Source organism: Saimiri boliviensis, chromosome 17 (genome assembly GCF_048565385.1).
Source record: "Saimiri boliviensis isolate mSaiBol1 chromosome 17, mSaiBol1.pri, whole genome shotgun sequence".
Taxonomy (NCBI): Eukaryota; Metazoa; Chordata; class Mammalia; order Primates; family Cebidae; genus Saimiri; species Saimiri boliviensis.
Window position 1 is genome coordinate 47,723,733 of NC_133465.1, and position 17,370 is coordinate 47,741,102.

The 17,370-nt window shown below is 49.2% G+C and overlaps 1 protein-coding gene across 3 annotated transcripts in view; it reads right to left on the bottom strand.

Moving 5' to 3' along the window:
- Nucleotides 1-6,048, bottom strand: part of STAT5B (signal transducer and activator of transcription 5B) — an 81,025-nt gene extending 74,977 nt beyond the window's left edge. For all 3 annotated transcript variants that reach the window (XM_039476485.2, XM_074388729.1, XM_074388730.1), the window contains exon 1: nt 5,873-6,048. The gene's annotated coding sequence lies outside the window, so the exon portion shown is untranslated. The remainder of the gene's footprint in view (nt 1-5,872) is intronic.
- Between the last annotated feature and the right edge of the window lie 11,322 nt (nt 6,049-17,370).

Here is a 17,370-nt window from a genome sequence, read left to right on the forward strand (position 1 = left end):
GAACCCAGGAGACAGAGGTTGCGGTGAGCTGAGATCATGCCATTGCACTCCAGCCTGGGTAACAAGAGTGAAACTCTGTCTCAAAAAAAAAAAAAAAAAAAAAAATTAAGACTTTCTCTGCTTTAATATAATTTCCACCAGAATTATATACTCTAATTGGAAAAATATTTATAACCATCTTCATCAACGTTAAAAAAGTCTTAAACATATAAAAATATTCTCTATTCAAAAACCACTAAGAGTCCATTTTGGAACACAAATAAAGAAATATAAGCCTGAAGGAAACAAAATGGCTCATAACAAAGTGGCAGTGGCCGGCTTTTGCCGTACACTAGTTAGGGATGAAGCTAGCAATGTGACCTTGGACAAGTTACTTAACTTCTCTGTGGTCATTTCTTCATCTCCCGTCTAGGAATCATACCCACTCCTCTGAGAATCACGAGTTAAAACATGGCAAGAGCTGAAAACAATGTCTGTCAGTGAACAGTAAGCATTAGGTCATATTTTTATTATCTTCATACTTGAAGGCATGGGAACATTTTCTCAAACTCTGGGTTTTGAACATAATTTGAAGGACCTGCTAATTGCTCACTTCTTGAAAGGTGGCATCATAATGATTAGATACATAATCAGAACATCTTCCCAGGTGAGCCACATTAAGCAGAGCTCTAGCCCAGAATGATGAATGGTTATTTTTAATACGAATCATGGATGTGGCTGTTACTGGCAACTTTGGCCTGATTTCCCATATGCAAAGAAATCCCCTACCAGGGGAAAACAGGCAATATTAGAAACCTGTTGGGTTTGTCCTGTTATCATTACAGGGTAAAGCCAAATTCACATTTACTAGCCTGATGGGCATTAAAAATATTAGTCACAAAATTAATCCCAACAAATAACAAGTGATTGGCTCGTTGATGTATTTCCCCTTGTCTTCCCCAACCTTTCTCTAACTAGTCAGAAAGGAAAGTTTTCATATTTTCTGAGAATCTCATTACTGCTCTCAAACTATGCTCTATATCTTAGTATAATTTTTAAAAATGAGTCAGCACAAGCATCTCAAAAAACTAGCATATGCTATGAAGCTATTTCTCTTCATAATAGAAAGGTGCAAACATTTTTTAAAAGGTTATTCAGGTGCCAAAGGTAACAGAAGAATATATGAAGAGTGTATGTTGTAGTAGGTTTTGCATGCTTCCAAAAGTAAGTAGAAAAAGAGAAATGTTCTTTATCAATCAACACAGGTATTCATCATCTCAGTGGTATCATACATGTGAAAATGGACATTGTTATTATGAATAAACCTAAAGAAGAAAACATCCTATATGTGACAAATTACAACTTCTCAACTTCTCGTTTCTTGAATATTGGCGCACCAGGGGAATGGGAAGTCAAGATACTCCAAGCATTAACTTCATTTGCAAATTGAATTGTACAAAACTGTGCACCATGCTAAGGCAATATGACTCTTAGTAACGTCATTTACTAAATGAAAAGTTAGAAGAGGTAAACTCCCCCTAAACTGCAAACACATCTGAATGTCGGCTCAATTAGGAGTCTATTTAGTCATTACACTTCTTAGAATAAGGCAAGTTAAAGGCAAGGAAAAGAACATTTGCTTTAATCATCAAAACAATCTATACATTTTCTCAAGGCTCCATTTAACTAATTTTCCAACGTTTTTGTTAAAAGTGACCAACCACTTAAAAGTTATCTGAGAGAGTCAGGGAAGAATTTTAAGGCTGAAGGTGATTCCTCCTGAGCTCTGCTAAATTTCTCCTTGTACTTAATTCTTTTCCATGACACTGTGTATGGCTTTTAGGCTAGTCCAGAAAGATGGCTATCATTCCTACTTCATATAATACATAGGATTCTTTCTCACATAAACCCAGGGCAACTCCTCTTTGAAGCACCGACACTCAAGGCTCTACATAACGTTTCAACTCTACCTTACTGCTGTACATTTTCCAAGTACCTGCGAGGAAACAAGAGAGCAGCACCTCCATTTTTCTGTTAATTGTGCTTTCGTTGCTCTTCCAAAACTCCTTGCAAGGCTGTTAAACCTTGAAGAGAGTTAGGGAAAGACACAAGAACATCTTGCCTTCCAGACTGGGTATTCAGGCTTCACTCAGTAAAGCTGTCATGGAGTAGCGCCACGGGTCACAGACAAACCACATGTCATCTGATGTTTGTCTTTGTAAGTTTAAAATAAAAATGTGACACTACAAGAAGGTTAACATGTGGACCTAATTTTGAAAATACAAACAGGAAGCACCCCCACCCCAATATTACCATTTAAAAAAAAAAGGAAACCGAACTTCAAAGATACCTTCCAAGGAAGTCATGGGTGTGACCCAAACTAACAAAAGTAATAAAACGTCATTTAAACTCTGAAACCATTCAAAGTGAGGGTCTCATTCAACCCACTAAAAATCTAACACGTGTAAATGACTCTTCTAAACAGTATGGATTTAGATGTGTAAAATCTTCTCCAAACTGGCACAGCTTTCCAGTAGCAGAGGATCATCATTAACAAAACATCCAATGTCAAGATTTTACTTCAGGCCGGACGCAGTAGCTCACGCCTGTAATCCTAACACTTTGGGAGGCCGAGGTGGGTGGATCACCTGAGGTCAGGAGTTTAAGATCAGCCTGGCCATCATGGTGAAACTCCATCTTTTTCTTTAAAAAAAAAAAAAAAAAAAAAAAAAGATTTTACTTCAAATAAGGCCATTATAATTAAGAGAGAACACAATTTCTAAAAAATGTTTATCACTATGATGCTTACGACTTAAATTTAAGTACAAAAACTGGCTAACGGATGGAAACTAGATTATTAAATTTGACTTTCTTATTCCCAGAAGTAAGTATAAAACTGTCGTGTTTTCAACATTGCAGGGGGAAAAAAAATGATTATAGAAGAGTTCTATTCACGAAGCTCAGAATTAAAATTTTTTTTCCTTTAAATACCACACATTTGAAGAGCTAACTTTTAAGCATTATTTTTATTAAGTGCCACAGTTAAAGTATTTTGATACTTTATTGTAGCAAATAAATAAAAGGATATTATTCTGAAGAGTTCAGCAACCTGGAACTGCCAGATAGCTTTTTAAAAGAATAAGTTTCAAATTATCAGAAAAATCATAACTAGGGTTATTTTGCTTCCTTTTGTAGGAATAATGTGGTAATCTACACTTTTAATACAAAGGGAAAAAATGTGTCACAGATAGAATGTCCAGAAATCTGTAACTTTATGAGATACAGACATGTTTGTAGGGCAGGAAAATAGTTAGGCTTCCTTTGATTCCACCTGCAACCTGTATCTAATCTTGAGCATGTTTTTCACCTACTTAAAACATCTTTCTTTTTACAATAAGACTACCTGTGTCACCTACGTACATAACAACAAGCCAAATAAACCACAACAAATGGATTCATAATATATAAGCCTAACACAAACCACCGGTAATTGGAATATTAACAATACTATGATTTGAAAAAACTTGACCTAAGTATCAAAAGGTAATAAATGGCAACTTTAGGCTTGATGTGGCTTTTACATATGTAAATGACATAAAAACAATCAACTGAAAGGAAGAAAATGGAGATGAGATGAAAAGTCAGAGCAGGATAGGAAGTGTTGACCAAAATATTTATGTTGTAACACTCCAAACGATGATAGCACATTTTTCTCCTACTATCATACATATTATGAAGTACACACTTAAGAAACATATCTACCTTCAATTTCTTAACACAATCCATATTAATATCCTGTTGGCAAAAAATGTAAGTACTGAAAAGGTGAGAACTAATGAGAAGATGGGATAATTTATTTTGTTGGGTATACAGCAAAGATTTTGTGCAGAGTTTAGCTCCAAGTTGTGCAATAACCAAACTGCTGGTGATAGAAATCAACTTTTTCTTTTTTCTGATGGTTTGCTTTACCAAAAAAAAAAAAAAAAAAAAATCTCTCCATTCCTTCCCTGTGTCTCAAGCTGGAGCTTAAAATTTCATCTTCCAGAGGCTACAGTAGAAAACAAGCCACCTACAGGATAATGCACTTACCTGACCCACGGTGTGGTGTTGTTTTAATTAAACCTAACAGATATCACAAATTGCCACATAGGAAGTTTTTCTTAAAATCAGCAGCCCCTTCTCTCCTTTAGCCCTGTCCATTCTAATAGCTGTGATCTTCCATGAGACAGAAACTGGTACCCAAATGAATAAACAAACAACTCGAAGCCTTAAAATAAAATCAATCAATAAGATTCTCCCCATTTGAAATGATCAGTACCAATCCAATATTTACAGTGTGACAAAATAAAATTTTAAAACATGAAAGGCACACTCAATAAAATGCATCCTCACCTAGGAACTGACAGGGAATTAATATAACGCAATATAATCTAAGCAAATGGACACTAACAATGTTGGGGAAAGAGGCAAAATTCTATGATCTTAATTGAATGATAACAAAATTATTTGAAATAATGTAGACCCAACAGCTGAAAGCTTATTATGACCCAGGCGGCTATCCGACAACTGCTCTGGAAACCTAAGCTACCAGCAGACCATAAACACCACTTGAAGACTGAAAAAAATGACATAAGCCTAAGTATGATATTGGGTGTCAGGCTAGCCCTTTCAAAGGGCATTCCCTGAGGGCACTGCAGAGAAAATGCATGGAACTGCATCTAGACGGAGAACTATACACTGCTTGGTGCTTTGGGAAGAGCATGAATCGACTATTCAACAATCATGTCACCTGAGCAGGCCACTTACTCCACCTATCTGGGCCTCAGTTTCTTCATTTGTACAATAAAAGAATGTGGCATCATCGCTGGGTTCCTTTCCAGCTCTAACATTCTTTGACCCACTTTTGGCTCAATTATTTATGTGACAGAAGGTATGGTGGGATCACAGGGCCCAAGAAGAAAAGAACTGACCCTGGCTCTTTGGGAAACAGAGAACCCGTATCTCTTTTAGCCTTTAAAATTCTTGTGGTTTTCATTAATCCCGTCTTCCTAAAAGCTGGCACTTGTTTTTCTTCTTTGCCTTTTCCATCACTGCTGGCTACAAGTGTTTGCAAACGCCTCTTGCTCCACTCAAGTTCTTTCCTCTTTGATCACCCTGACCATCTTGCCAGATTCCTTTAGCCTCAGACCAGCTTTTGTGATACAACTCCCCTTCGACTCTCCGTATCTACCCCCGACACCAGGAGCACTTTTAACCCTTCACCCCTGGCTAGAAAGAAAAAGCACATTGCATCCCACCGCCACACGCACAAGCCCAAGCCTGGCGGGTCCTGATGTGGGATCCCGCCCCCCAGAGTCGTGTCAAAACGTTCGTATTTGTTGTCTTGACTCCTTATAAGGCCCTGTTTCTTGAAGCTTTGCTAATGCCCCCCACCGCATCAGGCACCCCCGCAGGTTCATCTCATCTCTGGGAGTTCGGGCACCTCTCTTGAAAAAAAGAAGTTAAAGAAGGAGACGGCTGGGGCTATTCGGAATTGCAACGTTAAGGTGTGAGGCGGCTGACAGCAGCCCCCTGAGCTGCTAGGGGTCGGCGCGGGGTCCTCACACACCCACTCGGGCACACAGCTTTGAAAGCGCACGCCCCCCGCCGCGCCGCGGCATCCGCACGCCCCCCTCGCGCGCCCCGCATCGCCCCCAGCCTCCTCCGCAGCCCGCCTGGACCCCCTCTCCCCGTGCGCGCCCCTCGCCCAGAGCGCAGCCACCGCGGCCCGGGAGAGATGGCGGCGGCGCGGCACTGCCGGGCGGCTGGGCGACTAGAGCGCGGGCCCCACCCGGGCTGGCTCCCCGGCCTGGCTCCCTCGACCCCGGGCCCAGGGCTCGCCCGCAGCTCCTACCTCGCTCGGCCCCTCGGGCGTCCGCGGCTGCTCCGGCCCCGCTGTCTGGCTCGCCAGCCCGCCCGCCCGCTCGCTCCCTCCCTCCCTCGGCCGGGCAGCCGCAAGGAGTCGCCTGCGCTGTCCCCGCCCGGGGTGACGGCGCCGGCCGCGGACTCTCCTCCCGCCGGGGCCCGCGGGGGCGCGCGCGCCGCTCGCATGCGGAGGCCCGGAGACGCGCGCCGCCGGCAGCCCCGCGCTCGCTCCGCTTCCTGGTTCCGCCCCGCGCGCGCTCGCCAGCCCTGGGCCCCTAGCTCCCGCTCCGCGGCCGTCCGGCGGGCACCCGACCTCCCACGGCGCACCCGGGGTGGCGGCGCGCTCGGCGGGGCCAGGGCCGGCGCCGGCACCACGCGCACCCCCTTTCTGCGGAGGTGGGGGTGTCTTCCCCGCTCCGCGCTCCAGCGGGCCCAGCGCCACAAGCACATGCTGCTTTGTTTGGGTTGGGTCGACCACCACTAGCAGGGCAAGGGCGCACTGTCGTGGTCGTGTTGATTGGCCCCCTCTGCGGCCCGCCCGCCTCCCTCCCTGGGAGCCCAGGCCTGTGTTCCGGGTCCTCTCTCTCCCAGGCCCAGGTCAGAAGTCCACAGCGGTCCCGATCAATAATTATCCTGGGTTTGCCCCAGGAGGGCGTCTCAGCCAGGGCTTCCCCCGCCTGCATGGGCACCGCAGGAGTTCACATTCGCCCAGGCCGAATGCACCTGTCCGCTGTTTCAGGGTGAACCTACGGGGGACGGGGTGCCTGGGGCCAGTTCCCTTCCTGGGGAAATCTGGCAGGCTCCCACTAGTCAGAGCTGCGGGAGGGACCGCTCTCTTCAGAGAAGAAAGAAGAAGCAGGGTCACCTCTAGTATCCAAGGGAAGGGGGTCTCCCAGATCCTTTCCACGTACTGGGGAGGGGGTTGCAGTGTGTGGGAAGCCAGCCTGAGTCACCCACTCTCCTCCCTCTGCTACGTCTCTCTCCCGGAGCTGGCCAGCGGTTTCCCTGGCAACCCTCCAAGGGTTAGCACTAAAGCAAGACATAGGAAAGCTCCAGAAGCCCAGCTGCAGGGGGCAAAAGAGAGAGAGAGGGACCCCTCCCGGCCCCACTCAAACACACACAGCTGCCCTGTGTGTATGCAAAACGTTCATGTCCAGAGATGGCCCAGAGCAGCACGTTCTCCCATCATCCTCCCTGGGTAGCTCTTTCTAGCCGCCTTCTCTTCACCACTAGAATGACACCAACCACAAAAGTCTCCAGCTGGTAAAAAAGCTTTTCTCCCTTACCCGGGCCACTGCTCCAGTCCCACACTCTGGGCCAACACCTGGCACAGTGCTTTGCACAGAGTAGGTTCAGGGAGCTTGGAGGCCAGAGCAGGAAGCAGGAAGCAGGATGGATGCACCAACCAACCCTGAGCTCTCTGGCAACCTCCCTGACAGTCAACTGCCCATGATGTTTTGACACTCAGGCGCTCCATGTTCTCCATGTTTCTCTTCCTTTTTTTTTCTTTTTCTTTTTTAAGACGGAGTCTCTATTGATTGCCCAGCCTGGAGCTCAATGGCGTGATCTCAGCTCACTGCAACCTCCACCTCCTGGGTTCAAGTGATTCTTCTGCCTCAGCCTCCTGAGTAGCTGGGATTACAGGTGCGAGCCACCACATCTGGCTACTTTTTGTATATTTTTAGTAGAGATGGGGTTTCACCATGTTGGCCAGGATGGTCTGGAACTCCTGACCTCGTGATCCACCCACCTCAGCCTCCCAAACTGCTGGGATTACAGGCATGAGCCACTGCGCCTGGCCCATGTTTCTCTTTCTTATCAGCTTTCATCCCTGCACACATGCCGTTCCCTCTTTCTGGAAGGTCCTTCTGCCTTCTTGATGCCTGCCCTTCCATGACACTTGCTCCAGGCAGCATGACCTCCCTCCTTGTTTCCCACCACGTTGTTCATGCCTCTATTACAGCACTTCTTGTGTTGAGGGACAATTTCATGCTTGCATGTGTCTCTATCCCCAATGGCAGACATAATATCCCATTCACTTTAAATCCCGCCACTTGTGCCCAAGCCCAAACAGACACTCAATAAATATTTTTGGAACAACTCCTGTGCTTTAGGAATGGACATGGAGGCTACAAGGTCTATGCAGTCATTAAGAGTACAAGGTCCACCCCAGTGTGGTGACGCACATCTGCAGTCCCAGCTACTGAGGAGGCTAAGGTGGAAGGATCACTTGCGCCTGGGAGGTCAAGGGTGTGATGATTTTTTTTTTTTTTTCTTTTTTTGAGACAGACTCTCACACAAAAATGTATGGTCTCACAAAAAAAAAGTCTCATGGTGCGGTGGCACAATCACAGCTCAAGGCAACCTCCTGGGCTCAAGCAATCCTCCTGCCTTAGCATCCTGAGTACCTGGGACCACAGATGTGCACCACCACTCCCTGATAATTTTTAAAAATAATTTGTAGGCTGGATGCAATGGCTCATACCTGTAATCCCAGCACTTCGGGAGGCTGAGGTGGGCAGATCATGAGGTCAAGAGATCGAGACCATCCTGGCCAACATGGTGAAACCCCATCTCTACTAAAATTACAAAAATCAGCTGGGTGTGATGGCATGCAACTGCAGTCCCAGCTTCTGGGGAGGCTGAGGCTGGATAATTGCTTGAACCTGGGAGGTGGAGGTTGCAGTGAGCTGAGATCTTGCCACTGTACTCCAGCCTGGTGACAGAGCAAGACTCTGTCTCAAAATAAATAATAATTTGTAAAGACAGGGTCTCACTATATTGCCTGGGCTGTCCTAGAACTCATGGCTCAAGCAATCCTCCCCACTCAGCCTCCCAAAGTGCTGGAATTACAGTTGTGAGCCGCTGTACCCAGCCTGAGGCTGCAGTGAGCTGTCATTGTGCCACTGGTCTCCAGCCTGGGTGACAGAGTGAGGCCCTCTCTCTCCAAAAAAAAAGTACAGGTTCTCAAACAAGACTCTCAATTCCTTGAGCCAGGTAACCTTCATGCCTGTTTTCCTCTTCTCTCCTCATTTGTAATGTGGTGATAGAGATACTACCTACCTCAGATGGCTGTGAGAAGTAAATGTTTACTGCATGTAAAGTGCTTTACAGTAAAGCACTACATAGCAGCTAGCTATTATTGTGGTATTTAGTAGCAGCTAAGATGAATACCCCTCTTCCCAAGACCGGCCAAGGTCCGGGGCTCAAGCCAGTTGGTGTGTGGCAGCTGTAGGGTGCTAGTTTAAATGTTCTGAAAGGTCGATTCTTGCATCTCTAGGCTCATCTCTAACTGATGGTCATCAGGCACCAAGCTAGGCCTGGCTCGGTGTGTACACAGACGCCAAGGACAGAATGTTCTGGGTGACTTCTGCAGCATAACAGATGTTGTCATCCTGAAAGAAGGTCTGACACCTGCTTCTCTGCTTGACAGTTCTGATGGGGTGAGATCCTCTTCTTCTAGGCCTTAGGGACATATTCCCCTAAATTGAGGGGACACCAGATTAAGCCATGACAGAAAGAAAGAAACTGAAAAGGAAGCTAGGATTCTGAAAGACCCCACAGTCCAACCCGGAGAGAATGACCCAAGGAGGTACTTAGAGATACAGCGATGTCCACCGGAGGGTCTCATCCCTTTGAGCACTGGCCTGACCCGGGAGAGACGCTTTGGGGGAAGAGCCTGGAAGTCTGGTCCACAACCTTTGTCCACATGTGCCCCTGCTCCCAGCCACCCTGCCTGCAGCCTCCTCCCCTCTCTCATGGGTGAACACATGGCTCTCAGTGGGGCAGCTCCCCTACTTCACATCCTCCCTCACTCCTGCCCCGGAGATCATGAGGCCATTTTCTGCGAACATCATTGAAGCCACAACCACGATCCCCTCTGGCCAGAAACCAGAGACCTGTTATTGTGACTTCCCTACTATATCCCAGGAGTCAGGCTGACACATATTTGCTCAGAAAGGGCACTTCTGGGGACATCCTTTTTTCCATATGGGGATGAGTCTTCCCATAGGTGGATAGGTCAGTACAGGAGCCTGGAGCCACGGGGAGAAGGTACGGGCCACTCAACAGATAGGAAGGTGGAACCCCAGTTCTCCAGGGCCTCAAAACGGAGTGCCCACGGTTTAGAACGGGCTCTGCGGTTTGGGAGGGGCTCTGTCAGTGCCCCAGCTTACTTCTGTCAGAGCATTGGTGGCGAAAAGTTAGATCTGGTTCTAAATCCCAGCTCTGCTAACACAGCTGTGTGGCTTTGGTCTAGGTACTTAACGTCTCTGAGGACCTCAGTTTCCCCTTACATAGTATAGTAAGGGGAAGTCATAGTATGGAGGTAAAGTGTTTTAAATGCACAGAATCGTTCTAAATCCATTTAAATGCACAGAAGCCCCTAGCAACTGTTGTTGCCCCTCCAGAAGGGCCCTGGGGACAGGAAAGGGCAGTGACTAACTTCGCCACATACCCTTTTAAAAATCTCTTGTGGCGGCCGGGCACGGTGGCTCAAGCCTGTAATCCCAGCACTTTGGGAGGCCGAGGCGGGTGGATCACGAGGTCAAGAGATCGAGACCATCCTGGTCAGTATGGTGAAACCCCGTCTCTACTAAAAATACAAAAAATCAGCTGGGCATGGTGGCGTGTGCCTGTAATCCCAGCTACTCAGGAGGCTGAGGCAGGAGAATTGCCTGAACCCAGGAGGCGGACGTTGCAGTGATCCGAGATCGCGCCATTGCACTCCAGCCTGGGTAATGAGCGAAACTCCGTCTCAAAAAAAAAAAAAAAAAAAAAAAAATCTCTTATGGCCCAGGGCAGTGGCTCATGCCTGTAATCCCAGCACTTCGGGAGGCCGAGGTGTGCAGATCACGAGGTCAAGAGATTGAGACCATTCTGACCAACATGGTGAAACCCCATCTCTACTAAAAATATAAAAATTAGCTGGGCATGGTAGTGCACACCTGTAGACCCAGCTACTCGGGAGGCCGAGGCAGGTGAATTGCTTGAACCCAGGAGGCAGAAGTTGCAGTGAGCCAAGATCACACCACTGCACTCCAGCCTGGTGACAGAGTGAGACTCCTTAAAAAAAAGAAAAGAAGCCGGGCACGGTGGCTCATGCCTGTAATCCCAGCAATTTGGGAGGCTGAGGCAGGCAGATCATGAGGTCAAGAGATCGAGACCATCCTGTCCAACATGGTGAAATCCCGTCTCTACTAAAAAATACAAAAATTAGCTGGGCGTGGTGACGCGCACCTGTAGTCCCAGCTACTCGGGAGGCTAAGGTAGGAGAATTGCTTGAACCCGTGAGGTGGAGGTTGCAGTGAGCCGAGATCGCGCCACTGCACTCCAGCCTGGCGCCTGACGACAGAACAAGACTCTGCCTCAAAAAAAAAAGAAAGAAAAGAAAATCTTTTGTTACAAAATACATGTCCCATGTGCAGGTACTCTCTATTAAAACATTAGTAAAATGGACAATTTTTTATAGGAAAAAGGAGAGTATTTGTGACGACAACTAAACTGTACCTGGCACTCAATAAAAGCACTTTCTTTCTTTCCCTCAGCCCAATCCCAGCCAGTGTGCTGGGCCAGGAGGGAGCTGGTGCTTTGTCACATGAAGGGGAGGAGAGAGGACGGAGCGATGGATGTGCAGGTGTGTGAGTGAGGACAGCCTCACCGATCTGGGCTCCCTTCCAGCTGGAGCTAAAGGCTAAAGAGTTGGCTCTCTGCAAAACCCAAGGATCCTCCGACCCCGCCTCTTGGGACAGGGTCACTGGGCTCTCTACACCCAGAGTCCTGGGACGACGAGCATTATCCAGGGAGGGTGGGGCAGATGCAGAGGAGAGAGCATAGTGCCACTGCAGCCGGTATCCTGCTGACTTGCCGTGCAGGGTAAGAACTCAAAAATCAGCCCAGCGCCAGAAAGATGAGGCTGCTGCCACCACTGGGTGGAAAAGCAGGTCAGTGGGACCAGAGCAGGCAGAGGCTGGGGCAGCAGCGGAGGCGCCTTCTGGGTACCATGGGTGAGGGTCAGTGAACAGGGGGCTGCCCTGAACCGTCAGAGTTCTGGAAGTTCTGTGCTGTTTTAGGGGCCTTCATTAATCCAACAAATATTTATGAAGCCCCTATTGTGAACAAGCAGTGGAACATAGCCCTTTAGGCAACATGTTAGGGCCATAAGAAGGAGCCTGTAATGCAGATGGGACTGAAGGGTAGAGGAGAAAACTCCCGGCTCTAGTGGCCAAAGCCTTTGAGCACCTACAATGCACCAGGCACTGTGATGGAGTTGTTTTTTTTTTTAGACAGTCTCACTCTGTCACCCAGGCTGGAGTGCAGTGGCACGATCTCAGCTCACTGCCACCTCTGCCTCTCAGGTTCAAGAGATTCTCCTGCCTCAGCCTCCCAAGTAGCTGTGATTGCAGGTGTCAGCCACCACACTCGGCTAATTTTTGTATTTTTAGTAGAGACAGAGTTTCACCATATTGGTCAGGCTGGTCTCAAACTCCTAACCTCAGGTGATCCACCCATCTCAGCCTCCCAAAGTGCTTGGATTACAGACGTGAGCCACCACACCCAGCCTGTTACTGAGTCTTAACAACAATCCCGGCAGTGGGTCGTGCTATTCTTTACTTAGATCCAAGAGGCAGACTCACTAGCCCAGGATCCTACAGCAGAGTCAGGGTCCAGGCCAGGACCTCATGACTCCAAAGCCTTGTGTTTTCCTCTGGGCCACACTAACCTTAGGAAAGACGATTTCACCAGGTGGCCAAGGGAGGAATGACATTCCAGGTAGATGGAATGGAAGGGCCAAGGGCTTGGAGTTGGGAGGCCAGTATAAGGGGAACAGCCTGGCCGAAGCACTTTTTTAAGGCTTAGAGCAAGGAAGATGTGCGTGGGTCTGAAACTTAAGAAACCGAGGAACAATGAGAAACAGAGTCTGCGGAAGGGAACCCCCTCCAGTCATAACAAAGGAAAGTGGTGGAGTACTGGGAGGCAGCATGGAAGATGCTCAGCCCCCTCCCACACAAGCCCCAGAGGGCTTGAGGTCAGGTACTGGGCTGGCCAAGGCACAAAAGATTTCTTGTTGGGGTGGAAGGAGGAGAAACTAGCTCAGCGGGAAGAGAGGCCCGATAGTCATCATGGATGAGGATGAGAAGCCAGGCTTGACCCAAGGCTGCCCAGGACAGTGCCAATTCCACTCAGCTGCCTGGCTCTGTGTGCCCTCTCTCCTCTCTCTCCAGGCTCCTGGGCCTGCCCCTGCAATGAGGGGATTGCAAAGGGTGGGCTCCTCCCGCCCACCTGACTGGCTGGGAAATGTGAACCCTGCACAGACTCTGCACCCGCTTTGTCCAGAAAGAAACCTGCCTACAAGCCTCTCCCCCCAGCAGGCGGGTAGCTGGGCAGAAAAGGCAGGACTTCCCTCCTACCCACTCTACCCACCCTGCCCAGTCCCACACCCTTCCCCTTATGCTATTCCCAGAAACAGAGGACAGTCACTATGCCTCAGGCAGGATGGCCTTATGTTCTCTTGGTGACTTCACTGTAAAGCGACTTCCCTGAAGAGTGGTGGACAGGGGACAGAGGCAGGAATGGACTTCACCCGAGCTCCAGCAACTCCTTCCCTTCTCCCAGATTTGCACAGAATTCCTTACCATGTGCATACACACACATCCTCTCTAGGTCCTGCTCTGTCTTCAAGAACAAGAATGGGGGTGTCATTTCTACAGGGAGGTGCCAGGGCCTGGTCTCAGAGATGGGGTGTACTCTGATCATGGGCCCATCGACCCACTTTTAGGAGCTTCTGGGTGGGAGCTGGAGTGCAGGTAGGCCGTCCAAGCAGAGGCAAGGTGGGGGTGAAGCAGGATGTTTAAGTGCTCCAGGGGTTCTCCCCTCTGCCGCAGGGTGAAGGGATACTTCCTAGAAAGCCTCCAGCTTTCTTGGGAAGGCCCTTCACCCCTACCCCACCTCCCCTCTGGCTTCCATGCAACAGGAACTCTCCTTGAAGAAGGGACTTGGAGCACAGGAAACAAAGGTGTCTCTGTACCACCTCCCTGCACCCCCAAGGAAGGTCAGGTCAAGGTGACCTCAGTCTGTTCTCCCCAGGGTAGGGGCATGGGCAGACCTGATTGCCAAGGGCAAGGCAGAAAAGGGAACTGGGATGATTTTTTTTTTTTTTTTTTTGAGCAGATTCTTGCTCTGTCACCCAGGCTGGAGTGCAGTAGCACCATCTTGGCTCACTGCAACCTCCACCTCCTGCCTCAGCCTCCCAAGTAGCTGGGACTACCGGCAGGTGCCACCATGCCCAGCTAATTTTTTGTATTTTTGGTAGAGACAGGGTTTCACCATGTTTGCCAGATCTTGATCTACTGACCTCATGATCTGCCCGCCTTGGCCTTCTAAAGTGCTGGGATTACAGGTGTGAGCCATTGCACCCAGCTTGTTTTTTTTTTTTTTTGAGATGGAGTTTCGCTTTTCTTGCCCAGGCTAGAGTGCAATGGCACGATCTCGGCTCACTGCAACCTCCATCTCCCTAGTTCAAGTGATTCTCCTGCCTCAGCCTCCCGAGTAGTCGGAATTACAGACAACCGCCACCATGCTCAACTAATTTTTATATTTTTAGTAGAGACAAGGTTTCACCATGTTGGCCAGGCTGGTCTCAAACTCCTGACTCCAGGTGATCCACCCACTTGGGACTCCCAAAGTGCAAGGATTATAGGCATGAGCCACCGTGCCCAGCCCTTTGAGATAATTCTCTTAATCCATAAACTCAAACCCACCCTCACGTTAAGCATGCACAGAGAACACTGTCCCATTCAACAGAGCATGGGCATAGGCTGGGTAGGTACGGAGGTGCTACGCTCTGCACCACAGAACAAGGGAAGCCTCTTCACTCCGCCTGTGTGTGCTGGGTTTGGGGAAGCCTAGGAAGGTTACACTGAGACCCTGCCCACAGAACTGGGCAACTTGGATCCTGGTGCCCTCTGTGCACTTACTGGCCAGACAGCTTTGGGCAGGTTTCTTTCACGGACTAATCAAAGGGTGTGATTCTGGCCCTGACTGCCTTCAAGGTTGTTTCGAGGACCTGTTGCTTGAAGAACACAACCATGTTTGCACACAGATGTGCCAAGATGTAGTTCAGGATATGCATACAGCGTGCCAACTATAGCCTAGGCTGCAGATGATTATCATTCCTAATAAAATATAGGAGGTCTTCTTTTGGAGAAGATTATTTATTTATTTATTTATTTACTTATTTTAGTTGAAGTCTCGCTCTGTTGCCCAGGCTGGAGTGCAGTGGCATGATCTCGGCTCATTGCAACCTTTGCCTCCCGGGTTCAAGAGATTCTTGTGCCTTAGCATCCTGAGTAGCTGGGATTACAGGTGTGTGACACCATGCCTAGCTAATTTTTTTTTTTGTATTTTTAGTAGAGACAGGGTTTCACCATATTGGTCAGGCTGGTCCCAAACTCCTGGCCTCTAGTGATCTGCCCACCTCGGCTTCCCAAAGTGCTGGGATTACAGGCGTAAGCCACTGCACTCAGCCTGGGGAATATATTTCTGTAAGATTTCTAAAATCCTTCCTCACTCCCTATCTAATGCTGTGACTTAGATTTGGGGGCAAAGGGCAGTTAGAGGTAAGGAGGCCAGCCTTGGGCCCCAGCTCAGTTCAGACCCTAGACAGTTTCTCATCTTCCTGAACCCCATTCTGGAGGCCTCAGTTTTCTCCTCCACAGCCTGGTTCCCCAAAACCACCAGGGTGCTTTGCGGTGGGAAATCGCTGAGACCAAACCAGGGGACTGAAAGCAAAAAGAAACCCCAAATTTGACATTTCCGGGTAGTTGTGTTATCTGAAGCCACGACTACAGTCACCTCTTCCCCTAACCCAACTCTGACACCCTTCCCTGTACTCCCTCGGGTGCCCTTTGCCCATCCTGGGCAAGTTCCACAGCTCCTCCTCCTCCCCACTGCATCTCAGAAGGAGAACAGGCACCAAGAAACGGAGAGAAACCCAGACTATCAGAGAACCAGATGGAGACCTAATGAGACAGGGAGAGACAGAGAGAGAATAAAAGTCAGAGGAGGAAACGTGCAATGAAAGATACCAGGATTTGAGGCCTTGTAATCAGAGACCAAATGAGGAGACAGTCAACCAGGGGCACAGCCACTTGGCACAGGGTCGGGGTGGGAGTCACAGGAGGGCTCTGAAAACACTGCCCCACACCCTCTTAAGCCCATCCTTCCCGTTCTGTTCTCTGGCACCTCAATGCTAGCTTTTTAGGACCCAGGACTACCCACGCTATAGGCAAGCCCAGCCCAACCCAGACAGATGTTTGGTGGGTGGGGCTGCCTGCTGGAGCAATAGGCCTCTGCAGGCCCTGGGGGAGGAGCCTAGAGAGGCAGCTGTCTGGAGGAGAGCAGGCAAGACCTCCACTCTTACACAGGAACCCCCACCCCATCGGGTGCCCGGATGTCAGCACATGACAAGGTTGGCCCTCTGTCCCTCTTCAGACCTGGCTGAGAGGACTTGGAAACCTGAGGAATCTGCTCCCATCCACCGACTTCCACACCTGCCTGAAGGGACCCGCTGGAGGGCACAGGTGCCAAGTAGGACCCACCAAAATGTGGCAATGGGTTTGGATCCAGCCACTGACAGGCTGCATGACAGCGGCGAAGTCACTTCCCCTCTCTGGCCTTTGTTTTCCCACTTGTAAAATCATCTTGATGGTCAATTACAGCTGTGACACTTGGATTTCATTCCAGGTGGCCCCCTAGCTCTGTGTCTGACCCTCCCCTGCCAAATCCATTGCTCAGAATGGGAAAGGAGAGAAGGGCTAGACTTCCTCTTCCCTGGGCCCCCTGCAGAGCATCTGGGACGCAGGGCTTCCCTACATCCTCCATGCACCCCCTTAGAATTTTCAATTCCTTTCCTCGTGATCCTGCCAACTAAGACACTGTGACCACACATGGAAGGTGGGGAGAACCCAGTCATACAATTTGGCTTCTGCACTCTCTGAAGTTAAAAGAACGAAACTGGGAGAGGTAGTAAGGGGCAAGAAGGGGGAGTGGGAATGGAGAGAAAAGGGCAGCTCGGAGAAGCAGCTGGGGAGGGAGGCAGAGGAGGATGCACCCCTCCCGGTACACGCGGTCTTGGCCCGGCTGGGCTGCGAGTGGGCAGCTGGGCTGGCCCCTCCTCTGGTGCTGCCAACCCACTGCCAGGCAGAGAGGAGGCCCAGAGGAGAGGGAAGCTGGGCAAAGGGGATGGAAGGCGTCCAGCGCGATCTTACCAAACCCCTTGGGCCTCGTGAGAAGGGGCCTATTGGAGAGGGGGGCCGAGGCTCTACGCAGGATGTTCATTGCTGGGGCAAGGCCTACAGGCAGTTTTGAGGTTGGGAGGACTCAAGACGGCCCCTTCCTGGACTTCTCTGAAAGTAGAACCCGCCTCATAAGTAACCAGGCTGGGTGAACCGGGCGCTGGCTAGTGTGTAGACCACAGCCGGCTGGAGA